Below are 15,341 nucleotides of genomic sequence, written 5' to 3'. Positions count from 1 at the left end.
TTATTTACAAATATTTACTGATTGAGTGTTAAATTTCATTTTTGATTACATATAAATTTGAATAATTTTTCAAATGTTTAATGGCCTTTTGTATTTTTCCTTCTCTCTGTTAATTTGTTTTTAAAATACTGATTATTGCATTTATGCAATACTACCATGATTATCCTTTTTTTTTTTTTTTTTTTTTTTTTTTTCCAGCTTTTAACACCATCTGCCCTGGGTGCCAGGGCAACAACTGGGTTTAAAATCCAGCATAACCTGAATGGGGACATGCTGGACCTGATAATGAAGGAAAGACACTCCACCAGCAGAGTTGCTTGAATTGGCCAGCATGTACTGGTAGGTGTCAAAGAGTACCCCTGGCACTGGATTATTATTTTTTTTGTAGTTCTCTCATCCCCACTGTTTGCCTCTGACAACAACCAGTCTGTTCTCTATATCTGTGAACCTTTTTTGTTCTGCTTTGTTTTGGATTTTAAGATTCCACATTTACAAGAGGTGATAATGGCATTTCTCTTTATCTGTCTGACTTACTTCACTTCGTAAGATGCCCTTGAGGTCCATCCATGTCGCAGATAGTAGGATTTCATTTTTTTATGGCTGAATAATATTACATTGTTCATACACACCACAATTTTTTTATCCGTTCATCCATTGATGGACACTTAGATTTTTTTCCATATCTTGACTATTGTAAATAATGCTGCAGCATACATGGGGTGATTACATCTTTCCAAGTTAGTGTTTTTATTTTCTTCAGATGAATACCCAGGAGTGGAGTTGCTGGATCGTATGGTACTTTTGTTTTTAGTTGTTTGAAGAACCTCCCTTTATTGTACTGTTGTATCCTGTTCAGTATTCTTTCTAAGTGCTACCTTAATATCATCTATGTTGATACCAGTTGGACTTACCCATTTTTTTCCAGTTGACATGCAATCGACAGAGAAATTTTGATTTCTTTAATAGCTCTACGTTCGAAGTAAGTTCAGAGTCCAGTAACTATTTCTGTAAATTTTCTATTTGTTAAACTACATGCTTACAAGTACAAGTACAGTGACTGTCTCACACGTCGAAGGACCTGCAGTGCCGTGGTGGCTGAGGTCAGTGGGTAAAGAGGACACATTTTGGACTTGACTTTAAAAAATCTGTGTTCTGCTAATTGTTTTTGTGGCCTAGTTAAGTAATTTAAGATTTCTGAGATTCCACTTCTTTACCCATAAAATCTAATTATGCATACTTTGTGGATATGTTAAAGAATAACTTATGGTATTTGACAGCGGTCAGTAGGACAGGTTTTGAGGATTAGCCAGACCTCAAGGGGAAACCTGGTTCGAAAGGCCGCTGCCACCTGTATAATCTTGTGCAGATCAAACACTTACGAGCACTTCAGTTTCCACAGGGTAAAATGCGGACAATAACCTTTGTCTCATAGAGGTATCGAAACTATTAAACCAGATAATGTATGTCAAACACGCCCCATTTTTCCATTATAGTCTTAAATAGTATCTATAATTATATTAACTTCTAAAGAAGGTCAGTTTACGTTAACTTTTTTCTGCCGTCATTTTCCCTTCCTTACACTTGCTGTGCTGCACAGATTGGCTTCAGGAGCTCTGGTTTCAAGTGTTGTTCTGATGACTTCTGGCCCTGTGTCAATACTATTTCTGGATTTGATGTGTTATTTATGGAACTGGAACCATAAAGCTCAGGTGAGATGAAGGATGTTAAAATGCTGTGACAACTCTAAAATGATGTAAATAATGTGAGTTGTTTATTAAGTTATATTGCAGATGATAATTGGTCATCTACCTATTCCTTCAGCAAATATTTATTGAATATATAAGAAGTTCTAGGCATTGTGTTGGATACTCAGGAGTGATGCAGATAGGCTCTGCTTTAAAGGAGCCACAAACTAGCGGATGATGCAGTCACGTGCACGGCGTCTGCAGTGGTGTGATGTGTTCGTGGTAGGGGTAGGCGCATGCGACTGAAGGATAGCTCTCCATTGAGTACAGCCAGAATTCTTCTGCCTGAATTCAAATGAATATATTGCAATTGAAGGATGATTGTTCTCTTTTCAATGGTCAACTCTGGTTTTCCCTCTGTGGTAGTTAATTTTATGTGGCCATTTGATGGGGCAGTGGAGTGCCCAGACATTTGGCCAAGCATTATTCTGGGTGTGTCTGTGGGGGAGTTTCTGTATGAGACTAACATTTGAATTGGTAAATGGAATAAAAACAACCTTCCCTGTTGTGGGTGGGCCTCATCCTATCAGTTGAAGATCTGAATAAAAGAAAAGGGCTAAGTAAGGAGGAAGTCCTCTTCCCTGACTAAATGAGCTGGGATGTTGGTCCCTTCCAGCCTCCGGACTCAGACTGCAACACTGGCTCTCCTTGCGTGTTGATCCTGCTGGCTTTTGGTCTGGAACATGTACCATAGGCTCTCCTGGTGCTCTGGCTTGCTGACTGCAGGTCTTGGGACTTCTTGTCCTCTGTAATCACATAAGACAATTCCTTATAACACATATTTGTGCACACATGCACACTCTATTGGTTTTATTTCTCTGGAGAACTTAGCCTGATTCACCCCATTTTTAATCCAGTCTCTTACTGTGTCTCCCCTCTAATTCCCCTACCCTTCTATGATAGGGAAGATCCATTAAATAACTGCTCAAAATAAGATGGTTTCAGAGCTAATTCAGATGAAACTATTTTCCTTGGCAGATGTGGGACTATAGAAGAATTGAGGGGAAAAAATGATGTGTGTGCCAGTTATTCAATGTGTTTGTACAACTTTTTTTTCCTCCAGCAAAATGCGTTGAGGCCCTATGCCATTCTGAACTCTACTGGTATCTTGTAATTTGCCTTTTCATCTATACCTGCCCAGGAAATGATGACCTTTTATCTTTAACTTCAAAAGACATATTCTTAACTTAGCTCTATCCCCAGGTAAAAATTACACAGAATCTGCTGAACCACCACTGATATAAGAAACACTGATGCAAAAGCCGTTAGCTTCTTAGTCATATCCTTTTATTATTGTGTTTGTCTTCATGGTTCAAAAGATGCCAAATGCAAAGTTTACAGCAGTGGCTGACGGAGAGATTCTTTGCCAGCAGCAAAATAGTTCAAGTGAGTTGTAAAATCCGCATGGTCAAATTGAATTCAGAGAAAGTTTGACTCACTCCTAGAGGCAATGATTAATTTCATTACAGGGGAAAAAAAAAAGTCCGCCAAGTTAGTCTGTCAGTCACAATGTCTAATTTCATTGAAATGCTTAAAAAGTTATGGGATAAAAAGCTTAGTTCTGTGTGAATTTTCAGATACTGTCAGTGGCAGCAGAACACAAACCATGCACTAGCAGTTGACTGTATATGAAATAGATTAGGGTACGCAGTTGTAGCTAAGAATATATTGTCTAGACTTAACCACTAAGCAACATTTTCAAAGGGGCTGCCCTGGGGCCTAATGTCTACAGGAATGCATTCAATACATATCTTTGCTTAAATAATATATGGTGTTTTTGAGCATTATGCTTAGAGTTTAGAATCACCATCCAAAAAAAGTGAGAAGATAAATTATATAAAACTGAATTTTAGAGAAGGAAAGTAAGAGAAAGAAGGGAAACTGTGAAAAGGTGTTTTTCATTTGTACTTTATTCCTACAGTATTAATCATGAATTATGTGTGTGTGTTCTTTATACAAAGGAAAAAACATTGAGGTAAAAATGTCTGAGAGACCTGTGTCATTAGAAGTGAGAGCTTTGGCTAGACAGTATCAGTATTTCTGGTAGCTCTGGAATTCTAAGTGTTTTTCATCGTGTAAGACTTCATTCATACAGAAGTGTCAGTGTTTGAATTTCTTTACCTGGACTGCTGAGTTTCAAATTATTGTATGGCCAACAAAGTTTATTCTTGAAAGAAAACGAAGATACAGTCTATAAAATAGAGAACAATTATATGCTGGCTTAATATATCTTAAGTCATGATTTCATTAGTAAAAGCATTCTTATATGAACTGGCATGATATTTGCAAATACTAAAATCCTCTTTGATTGTAAGGCATTATTACCTTTAAAAATTCAGAGGGATATTTTAAAGGTTTATAGCATTAAATAATATGTATCTGTCTTCCAGTGTCTATATTAAATTTGGGTTGCAAGTTTTTTTTTTTTTTTAACAAAACATGCTTTATTTAGTGAAAACTGGTGAATGTGGGAAGGGCATGATAGAAGTGTACAGGGGCTGGAAATGAAAGGGTCAGGGGTCACACGGCAGGGACATAACAACTCAGGATGGAGGAGCCAGAGATCAGAAGACTTGGAGGTGGGTGGTTGGTTCTTTGATAACTTATTGCCTGCTCTCCTAGGGGCTATGTGAGGCTCAAAACCCCTGGGGGTTCCAGAGGCCTCACCATCACAGGAAGGCTTGTCCCTGTGAGCCTAGGGAGGCCCTGCCCCCCAAAACAGTGGGAACTCTTGGGGACAGGATAAAAGCATCTGGACAGCAAGCAGCCTTCACACTGGGCCCACAGGTCAAGGGTTGGTCTGAGATGGGGATGTCCAGGTTGGAGAAAGAGCCAGAAACTTGGAAGCATCACCTCTTTGGTTCCATAACCCAAAGGTGAGGAACACCAGTAGCAGAGCCCAGGTGGGTTACCAAATGGATTAACGACCCCTGCCGTCTCCCAAAATAAAAAGCAAAACCAACCCTAAAGCTGTTATGGATCACCACCTCCAGGGTTCCATCTCAGCGGTTAGGCTCCACTGCCAAGGGAGCCCATACTCCCCTACCCAAATTAGACGCAATTCTTAGTGGGGCACTCAGAGGGACCCCGGGAGGTGGTATGTGGGGCTGATGCCGAGTATTGGGCCATGTAATTGCTGGAGCCCTGGGACCCCCAAGTGGGGCAGGTGCAGCACAGTAGCTCCCCACCCAGCAACAAAAGGCTGGAGGCACCCCAGCCCACATAGAGGGAGGCTCCCAGCTCCCACTTTTGGGCCTCAGCCACCAGGGGGTTGTAGAAGTCTCGAATGATGGTGTTGGCTGTCCAGCACACAGGTATCAGGGTCCAGATCCCCGAGATGACAAAGATGATCCCTGAGGTGAGCACCAGTTGGGCCTTAGAGTCCTTGTCCATCACGCAGGTGGTGCACTTGGCTCCCACAAGGTAGATCAGGAAGCCGAGCAGGGCCATAAGAGAGTGATGATGCTGAGGGCTCCGGCAGCCTGCTGGTCCTGCGGCAGCGCCAGTAGTGAGTCAGGACTGCATCTGGCCTGTGCTCTGCACCACGCAGGACAACCACAGCCCCTCCCACACCACCTGGGCCACCACGATGCTGTTGCCGATGAAGGCAGTCACTTTCCACAGGGGCAGGGCACCAGGACACCAGGGCATTCACCCAGCCAAGCAGTGACAGGACGATCCCCAGGATTTGCAGACCAGCAAGGGCTACGGTGAGGTGGAGGTTGAGGAGCTGCACTGCGAAGGAGTCCACAAAGATTCGAAGTAGCTGGCTGAGTGTGGGTTGCAATTTTTAGTAATTGTGGTTAGCTAATCTGGAAAAAAAGAGTGAGGAATTAAGTGGGTGGTTCCTTTTCCATTCAAATTTTAAATAAATATTTCATGAAAGAATTTTTATGTAATTTAAAAATTTATGTTAATGTATGTCTGGCAAGAATGTATGAACATTTGCATTAAAGCAGGAAGTATGGTAGATTAAGGATGGAAAAGAGCAGGAATTTTAGGTTCCAGAAATAAATATGTTGTTTCTGTTTGATTTCAAAGTCACAGTAACAATGATGCAAAAAGTGGCAAGTGTGAGTCCTGCAACTTTATTCTTTTTAAAGATTGTTTTGGGTATTCAGGTTTTCTTGCAATTCATATGATTTTTAGGATCATTGTGTTAATTTATGCAAAAAGGGGAGTTAGGATTTTGCAAGGGAGTGCATTGAATCTGTAGATCAGATTTGGGGTGTTTTGCTCTTTCAATCATATTTAACCTTCTCATCCATAAACAGCGGCTATCTTGCCTTTTTTTTTAAACAATGCTTTAAAAGATTTATTTTCTTTCTAAATGTTTGTATAGGAAAGGGTAACATTTATTTTCACTTACAACAAGTTTCTGTTCCTACAATAGCAGAGTTTGTAAAAAAGATCAACCTAGCAACAAATCTTTTCTTTTCCCCTTGTAAGACAAGGCATGTGCCCAGTGAAATGAAAATGAAACTGTGGCAAAAAAGTGACTTTCACTTTAAGGATTCACTTTATTACCAGAAAACTCAGGGATCTGAGGCATGGGACTTGAGGGCCCTAACACCTTCTAGTGTTATCCGAGGGGCACAAGGACCAGATCACCTAGTTGGGTCCTTCTCTTCCTTCCCATGAACCAAGCAGTCCAGGAGACAGTGAAGACATTGACATTTCTGGGCACTGAGCATGACCTTCTTCCCTTCAAACAGGAGTTTTCTCTGGAAGTATTCTGTGCTTAAATGAGAAAAATAGTAACAGCTCATGTTTTATTATAGTTTTGTAGCTTTCCAAGCATTTTCACATGATGGATCACAGACTTGGGGGTTTCACAGACTAGTACAATTTTAAAAAGAAGAAAATATTATCACCAGTGTATCCAGCTTTGTATTTTGTCAAATGAAGATATCTGAGAGAGAAAATGTTATTGTACACCATCACCACCACACATGAAAAGACATGATCATAGAAAAAGAGCAAGGAGGTAATTTTTTGTAAAAAAAAGTCCTTTAGCCTAAAATTGACTTTTTGAAAAATTCACTATACTATCCTAAATTTGCTCATTTTTCTGCAAGGCTCTAAAAACTTCATCAAAGACTTTTACAACCAGCCTCTGTAGGAGGCAACACAGAAATTACTGTCCTCTTACCTGCCAAGAAATGTGCAGTGAGAGTGTGAGGTAGTAGCAAGCTCTGGTGGTGCTGCCACCGATGGACCACAAACCACATTTGAGCATCAAGACCTAGACCCTGGATGGAGTCCTGTTTTAACTATTTACCAGCTAGGAATGCTTGGGAAACTTTATCTGAAAGCCCTAGAAAAGAGATTGCAATTCTCTTGCCCTGAAGGCCTAAAGTTTTAGTGTAGGGTCCAGGGGTAGGTGAGGTTTAGTTGCCTTTTCTTGACTCCCCTGCAGATTAGAGTGATCTCCCCAAGGCCAGGCCATGCTTTGTCTTTCCTGCATTTCCCAGATTATAGCCAGGGGCTCTATTTGCTTAGTCAGCAGAATTCCGTTTGTGGTTATCATTTCCCGCATGGCTTTGTAGCCCTCAGAGAAACATTTAAAATGTGATTAGATACTGCTCTTCAGACTGGCCTGGTTAGAAAACCTATGAATTCTCCCTAGTATCTTTTAATAAATGGCTTTTCTTGATTCATACTATTAGTTTCAGATGTACAACATATTGATTCAATATTTTTATAGATTATGCACTTAAAATTATTACCAAAAATACCTATATTTCCTTTGCTATGCAATATATCCTTGTTGCTTATTTACTTAATGCATAGTAGTTAGTATCTCTTAATCCCGTTCCCCTATCATGCCCCTCCCCCTTTCCTTTCCCCACTAGTAAGTGTGCTCTCTGTATCTGTTTCTGTCTTTAAATATATATTTATGTTTTATTTTAGATTCTACATGTAAATGGTAACATAAAGTATTTGTCTTTGTATGACTTATTTTAATACAGATAATACTATCTAGGTCCACTACATTGTTGCATGTGACATAATTTTATTCTTTTTTATGGCTGAGTAATAGTTCACTGTATGTACATACTATATCTTCTTTATCCATTCATTTGTTAATGAGCACTTGGGTTGCTTTCATATCTTGACTGTTCTAAATAATGCTGCTATGAATATTGGAATGCATGTATCTTTCTGAATTAGTGTTTTTGTTTTCTTCAGATACATATGCAGTAATGGAATTGCTGGATCATATGATAATATGGTAGTTCTATTTTTCAGTTTTTTGATGAAATGTTTTCCATAGTGGCAGTACCAGTTTACAATCCCACTAACACTGTACTGAGGTTTCCTTTTTTCCCTGTTTTATTTGTCAACTTTTTGATGGTAGCCATTTTGACAAGTATCAGGTGACATCTCATTGTAGTTTTGATTTGCATTTCTCTGATGATTAATGATAGCATTTTTTTCATGTGACTGTTGGCCATCTGTATATCTTCTCTGGAAAGACGTCTAGTCATGTCCTCTGCACATTTTTTAATCAGATTTTTTAATATTGATTTGTATGAGCTGTTTATATATTTTGGATATTAACCCCCTTATCAGTCATATAATTTGCAAATATTTTCCCCCATTAAGTAGGTTGTCTTTTCATTTTGTCAGTGGTTTCCTTTGCTGTGCAAAAGCTTTTAAATTTAATTAGGTCCATGTGTTTGTTTGTGCTTTTATTTCTTTTGCCTTAGGAGGCTGATCCAAGAAAATATTGCTGTGATTTATGTCAAAGAATGTTCTGCCTTTGTTTTTTTTTAGGAGTTTTATGGTTTCAGTTCTTACATTTAGATCTTCAATTCATTTTGGATTAAATCTCTTCAGTCTCTTATTTTATTTATTTTGGATTCTTTCTCTTTTCCTCTTGATGAACCTGGCTAAAGGTTTATCAGTTTGATTTATCTTTTCAGAAAATGAGCTCTTGGTTTCATTGATCTTTTCTCTTTTTTTTGGTGTTTGTTTAATTCCTTTCTGATCTTCATTATTCCCTTCTGTTGCCTTTGGGCTTTGTTTATTATTCTTTTCCTAATTCCTTTTAATGGAAGGTTAGGTTATTTATTTGAGATTTTTCTTTATTTCTGGAGGTAGGCCTGTTTTGCTATAAACTTCCCTTTTAGAACTGCATTTGCTGCCTCCCATAGATTTTAGAGAACTGTTTCCATTTTCATTGTCTTGAGGCATTTCCTGATTTCGTCTTTGATTTCTTTATTGTCCAATTGATTTTTTTAGTAGCATGTTATTTAGTCTCCTTGTGTTTTTTGAGTTTTTCTTATCTTCTTCCTGTAGTGGATTTGTAGTTTCATAGTGTTGTGGCTGGAAAAAAGTTTGATATGCTTTGTGTTATGTTAAACTTAAGGCTTGTGGTCTCGCAAGTGATCTATCCTGGAGAATATTCCATGATCACTTGAAAAGAATATGCATTCTGCTGTGTTTGGATGGAATGTCCTATAGATAACTACTAAATCCAACTAGTCTTTTTTGTCAAATAGGACCTAAGACCACTGTTTCCTTATTGATTTTTTTTTTTTGTCTGGATGATCTGTCCATTGATGTAAGTGGGGTGTTAAAGTCCCTATGATTGTTGTATTATTATAGATTTCTCAAATTTATATCTGTTAAAATTTGCTTTCTGTATTTCAGTGCTCCTGCATTGGGTGCATATATGTTAATGAGTGTAATATCCTATCCTTGTATTGATCCGTTTATAATTGTACAATACCCTTCTTTTAATTTTGTTACTAACTTTATTTTAAACTCTGTTTTGTCTGATACGGGTATTGCCACCCCCACTCTCTTGTTCTTTCATGAAATATCTTTTTCTATCCCCTCACCCATTCTGTGTGTGCTTTAGCTCTGAGGTGAGCCTCTAATAGGCAAGATATTAATGGGTTTTATTTTTTTTTATCCAATCAGCCACCCTGTGTCTCTTGACATTTAAAATGATTTTTGATAGATATGCTCTTTGCTGTTTTGTTACTTATTTTCTGGTTGTCTTTGTATTTCTTCTCTTTTCTTTTATTTCTTTTAGGTTTTTTTTGTTTGTTTGTTTGTTTTTTGTTTTTTTACCTTGTGGTTTGATTTGATTATTTTTCTTTAGTGGTATGCTTCTGTTCTTTTCTCTCTTGTTTTTGTGGATCTGTTTTAGGTTTTCCATTGGTGGTAACCATGAGGTTCATATTTGCTGACCTATAACTGTGTCTCCTTGTATTAAATAAGTAGTCCTTTAAGTTCAAACACACTAAAAGATCTACATTCTTTTTTTACTCTCCTCCTGACACTGTGTTTTTGATGCCACATTTTATATCTTCATGTTTATCCCTTTACTGGTTATTGTAGTTATAATTTATTTTATAATTTTTTGTCTTTTAATATTTATATTAGCTTATTTAAGTGGTTGATCCTCAACCTTTATTGTATATTTGCCTTCACTAGTGAGATTTTCCCTTTCTTAGAGATACTTGTTACAACCTTTTCTTTTCTTCTTAGAGAAGACCCTTTAACATTTCTTTCATGGTAAGTTTAGTATTGATGAACTATTTTAGTTTTTGCTTGTCTAAGATGTTCCTTATCTCTCCTTCAATTCTAAATGATAATATTGCCTGGCAGAGTAGCTAAGGTTGCAGGTTTTTCCCTTTCAGCCTTTTGAATATCATGCTGCTCCTTTCTGGCCTGAAGAGGGAAGTACAGAGGGTCTCAAACAAGATGAACCCAAACAGACCTACATCATGACATATAATTAAAATGAAAAATGTAAGGATAAGGAGAAAATTCTAAAGACAGCATGGAAAAAAAAAGAGGCATAAATGAGGGAACCCTCATAAGACTATCAGTTGATTTTTCTATCTTACATTTATTGAGGTCATCTTTTTTTATTTTTTCCCAATGATTTTCTTTTTGATTTTTCAGTGTATAAGTTTTCACTTCTTTTGTTAATTTGCTCCTAAGTATTTACATATTTTTTGGCAATCCTATTGCAAAATAAATTTGTCTTTAAATTTTATTTGGATTTTTCATTGGCAATATATAAAAATACAAATCATCTTTGTACATTGATCTTTAACCCTGAAACTTTGTTGAACTTTCTTAGTTCTAATTTTTTTTTTTTTTGATTACTGGGATTTCTCTCTTCAAGGTTATATCACCTGTGAATAGAGATAATTTTGCATTTTGCATCTTTCTTTCCAATCTGAAACTTTTATTTATTTTTCTTACTTAATTGCTTGGGCAAAATTTTTCAGTACAGTGTTGCATACAAGTGATGGGTATCTTTGTTGTTGCTTAAGGGGAAAATATTCAGTCTTTCACTATTAACTATGATCAGATTTGTGGGTTTTCATTGATGCCCTTTATCAGAGTGAGAAATAGTTTGTTGAATGTTTTTACCAGGAAAGGGTATTGGATTTTGCTGAATGTTCTTTCTGTGTTTGTTTAGATGATCATGAGGGTTTTTTCACTTATTCTATTATAGTGTATGTACCACAATTATTAATTTTCATATTTTGAACAAAACTTGTGTTCTTGGGATAAATCCTGTTTGATTGTGATGTATTACTCTTTTAAAGTGCTGCTGGATTTGGTTTGCCAGCATTTTTTTTTTTTTTTTGAGAATTTTTTTGGATCTAGTCCATAAGGGATACTGATTTGTATGTTTTCCCCCCTCCCTTGGGATTTTATTTTGTTTTGTTTTGTTGTATCAAAGAACTACTTGCCTCATGGGTTAAATTGAGAGATATTCCCTTCTCTTCTGTTTTTTAAAGGCTTGTGAAGGATTTTTGTTAACTCTTCTGTGAACATTTGTTAGAATTCATCAGTGAAGTCATGTGGTTTGAACTTTTCTTTGTAGGAAGTTTGTTTAAATATTAATTCAACTACTTTAGTTATCGTAAGTCCACTTAGATGTTCTGTTTCTTCTTGGGTCAGTGTCAGTATTTATGTCTTCAGAAATTTGTTTATGTCATCTAGTTCCTAATTTGTTGCTATATAATTTATAGTATTTTCCCCCTTATCATCCTTTTTTATTTCTGCAAGAGTAGTAATTGTGTCCCTTCTTTCATTTTTGTTTTAAAGATGTGATTCTTTTTTTTTTTTTTTTTTTATGGTCAGTATAGATAAAGGCATGCCAATTTTGTTGTTCTTTTCAAAGAACCAGCTTTTGGTTTCATTCATTTTCTTTATTGTTTTCCTCTTCTTTATTTTTTTTTCCCACTCTGGTTTTTATAATTATCTTTCTTCTGCTTGACTTAGGTTTTTTTCCTAGATTATTATTTAAATTAATTTAATTTTTTAGAAGTCTTTATTTTTAGAGCTTTTTTGTTTACAATAAAATGAGAGAAAAGTACAGAGATTTTCCATATCCCTCCAACATGCATAGCCTCCCTCATAATTGTCACTTACCAAAATGATACACTTTTTACCAAGGGTGAGCTTACATTGACATATCAAAATAACCCAAAGTCTATAGTTTGTTTTGTCTTGGTGTTGTATATTCTGTGAGTTTATACAAACATATAATGACATATATTCATGACTATATTATCATACAGACTATTTCACTATCCTAAAAATCCTTTGTGTTCTGCCAGTTCATCTCTCTCTCTCTTCATATCTGGCAACCACTGATTTTTATTGACTCATTAGTTTTGCTTTTTCCAGAATGTTATATAGTGAGAATGATACTGTATGTATAGATTGGCTTCTTTCACTTAGTACTATGCACGTAAGGTCCATCTAGGTCTTTTCATGGCTTGATTGCTCCATTTTTTTGTTTCGATCAAGTGCTGAATTGTTCCATTATCTGGATGTGCTAAAGCAACATTTTGGTTGCTTCCAAGTTTTGGCAATTATAAATAAAAATTATATAAATATCTTTGTGCAAGTTTTTATGTGGACATAAGTTTTCAACTCTTTTGGGTAAACACCAAAGAGTGTGATTGCTGGATTTTATATGTTTAGTTTTGTAAGAAACTGCCAAACTCTTCAAAAATGTCTGTACCATTTTGCATTCCCACCAGCAGTGTATGAGAGTTCTTGCTGCGTCATATTCTCACCAGGATTTGGTGTTGTCAGTGTTCTGGATTTTGGCCATTCGTATGGGTGTATAGTGGTATCTCATTATTGTTTTAATTTTCACTTCCCTGATGACATATGATGTGGAGCATCTTTTGATGGGCTTATTTTCCATCTATATATCTTTCTTAGTAAAGTTTCTGTTAAGTTTTTGACTCATTTTTCAATCAGGCTGTTTATTTTCCTATTGTTAAGTTTTAAGTGTTCTTTGTGTATTTTGGACAACAGCCATTTATCAAATGTGTTTTTTTGCAAATACTTTCTCCTAGTCATGGCTTATTTTCTAATTCTCTTGGTATTGTCTTTCACATAGCAGGGATTTTTTTAAATTTTAACAAAGTCATACTTATCAGTTATGTCTTTCATGATTGTGTCTTTGGTGTATCTAAAAAGGCATCCTCATAGCTAATGTCATCTATGTTTTCTCTTATGTTATCCCCTAGGAGTTACATATTTTTGTGTTTTATACTAAGGTCTGTGATAGAGTTTAAGTTAATTTTTGTGACAGATGTAAGATCTGTGTCTAGATTCTTTTTTTTTTTTTTTGCATGTGGTTGGATGTTTAGTTGTTCCAGCATTATTTGTTCAAGAAACTACCTTTTTTTTTTTTACCATTCCATAAAGCTGTACTTTATTGTGCAGTTGAACTGCATAATCTTTATTTTTGAATCAATATAATGTGAGTGCTGAGTAATTTTTTTCATAATCCAAAAATCTATTACGAATTCTCAACTACAAAAAAATAGTTTGAGAGTTGCTGAAAGAGTACAAACGAATTCCACGTCTGGATCCTTCTCATCCGTCCGAGGCTGCGCTCAGGATCTTAGGCTGTATGTGAGGCTCAGGAGAAGGGTGGCGCAGCCTGGCTACAGATCAAAGGCACCCCTCCTGGTCCATGTATCCAGCCATCCTCTGTGAAAGAGGAAGTCTCAGTTTGTCACTTGAAATACTGTGGGATTCTGTGGCTTCTGGGAAGATATTGGCTCTGTGGGTTAGGAAAGCAGGGATCAAAAAGACCCACTACTCAGAAGAAGGTCGTGAAAACAGCAAGCTCAATGGAGCTCGACCCAGGCGGTCTTCACAGACAAAGCAGAGAGAGTCTGGTGCCGGTGGGCAAGGCCGACTGAGGCGGGCAGCTGTGGGCCCTCTGCCCTTGCCTGCGTCTTGGTGGTGAGCCCGTGACCAGCAGCACGTCAGTCCAGCATCAGAGGAGCTAAGGAAGCCCTCTGAGTTCCACTGCAGAGTTCCTCAGGCTCCCACTGCCTCTGCCGGAGATTCCCCGACGCCCACGTTCAGGACTCTGCTGGTTCCTGGGTCCAACCATCCCAGAGTGGCAGGCAGGGAGGCTCCAAGCAGTGTGAGATGCAGCCAAAAGCCTCCTGGTTTCATTTTGTTGAGCCTGAGGCGGCCGGAGCCGAGGTGAAGACCAGGTGGCCGGACTCGGCACGCTGGAGGGAGCGCCCCGTGGTGGCGGCGGCGACCCGGCCCCGCGTCCTCAGGTTGGTCTCTCCGGCTGTTGGCGGGTCCTGGGCGAGCTGAAGGCTGTCGCGGTTCCAGCTCTCTGAGCCGCCGCTGCTCCGCTGCCCCGCTGCTCCAGTGTATGTATTGTTTTTGCTCCTTTGTCAAAAGTTAGCTGACTATATTTTTATGAGTCTATTTGTGGGCTTTTTGTTCCATTGATCTATTTGTCTATTCTTTCACCAGTACCACATTGTCTTTATTACCGTAGTTTTAAAGTAGGTCTTGAAGGCAGTTAGTATCACCTCTACAGTTTGTTCTTCTCCTTCAGTATTGTGTTGGCTATTCTGGGTCTTTAGCTTCCCATATAAATTTTGGAATAAGTTTGTTGACATCCATAAAACTACTTGCTGAGATTTTGATTGATGCTGCTTTGAATATATAAACCAAATTGCGAAGAACTGACATTTTGACAATATTTAGTCTTCCTACCCATAAGCATGGAATATCTCACTTATTTGATTCTTTTTTATTGTTTATAAAGGTTTTATAGTTTTTCTCCTGTCATCTTGTACATACTTTGTTAAATTTATACCAATATATGTTATTTGGAAGGGATGCTAATGTAAATGACATTATGTTTTTAATTTTCATTTCCACTTGTTCACTGCTAATTTTTAAGAAAGGTGTTGACTTTTGTATATTGACCTTGTATCCTGTAACCTTGCTCTAATTTCTTATTCATTACAGGAGTTTTTTGTTGATTCTTTCAGATTTTCTGTGTAGATAATCATGTAACCTGTGAACAAAGACATTTTTATGTCTTTCTTCCCAATCTGTGTACCTTTAATTTCCTTTTCTTGCCTTATTGCATGAACAAGGACTTCCAGTACAGTGTTGAAAAGGAGTGATGAGAGGGAACATCCTTGCCTTATACCTGATCTTACTGAGAAAGCTTTGAGTTTCTCACCATTAAGTGTGTTAAGTATGATGTTAGTTGTAGATTTTTTGAAGACAGTCTTTATCAAGTTGAGAAAGTTCCTGTCTACTGTT

The 15,341-nt window shown here is 37.4% G+C and overlaps 1 pseudogene; it reads right to left on the bottom strand.

The window, feature by feature from the left end:
• Window positions 1-4,796: 4,796 nt before the first annotated feature.
• LOC105087808 (claudin-6-like) lies at window positions 4,797-6,976 on the bottom strand (annotated as a pseudogene).
• Window positions 6,977-15,341: the final 8,365 nt, after the last annotated feature.

Source organism: Camelus dromedarius, chromosome 2 (assembly GCF_036321535.1).
Source record: "Camelus dromedarius isolate mCamDro1 chromosome 2, mCamDro1.pat, whole genome shotgun sequence".
Lineage (NCBI taxonomy): Eukaryota > Metazoa > Chordata > Mammalia > Artiodactyla > Camelidae > Camelus > Camelus dromedarius.
Note: the sequence above shows the minus strand (reverse complement) of the source record. Positions and strands in the feature narration are given on the sequence as shown.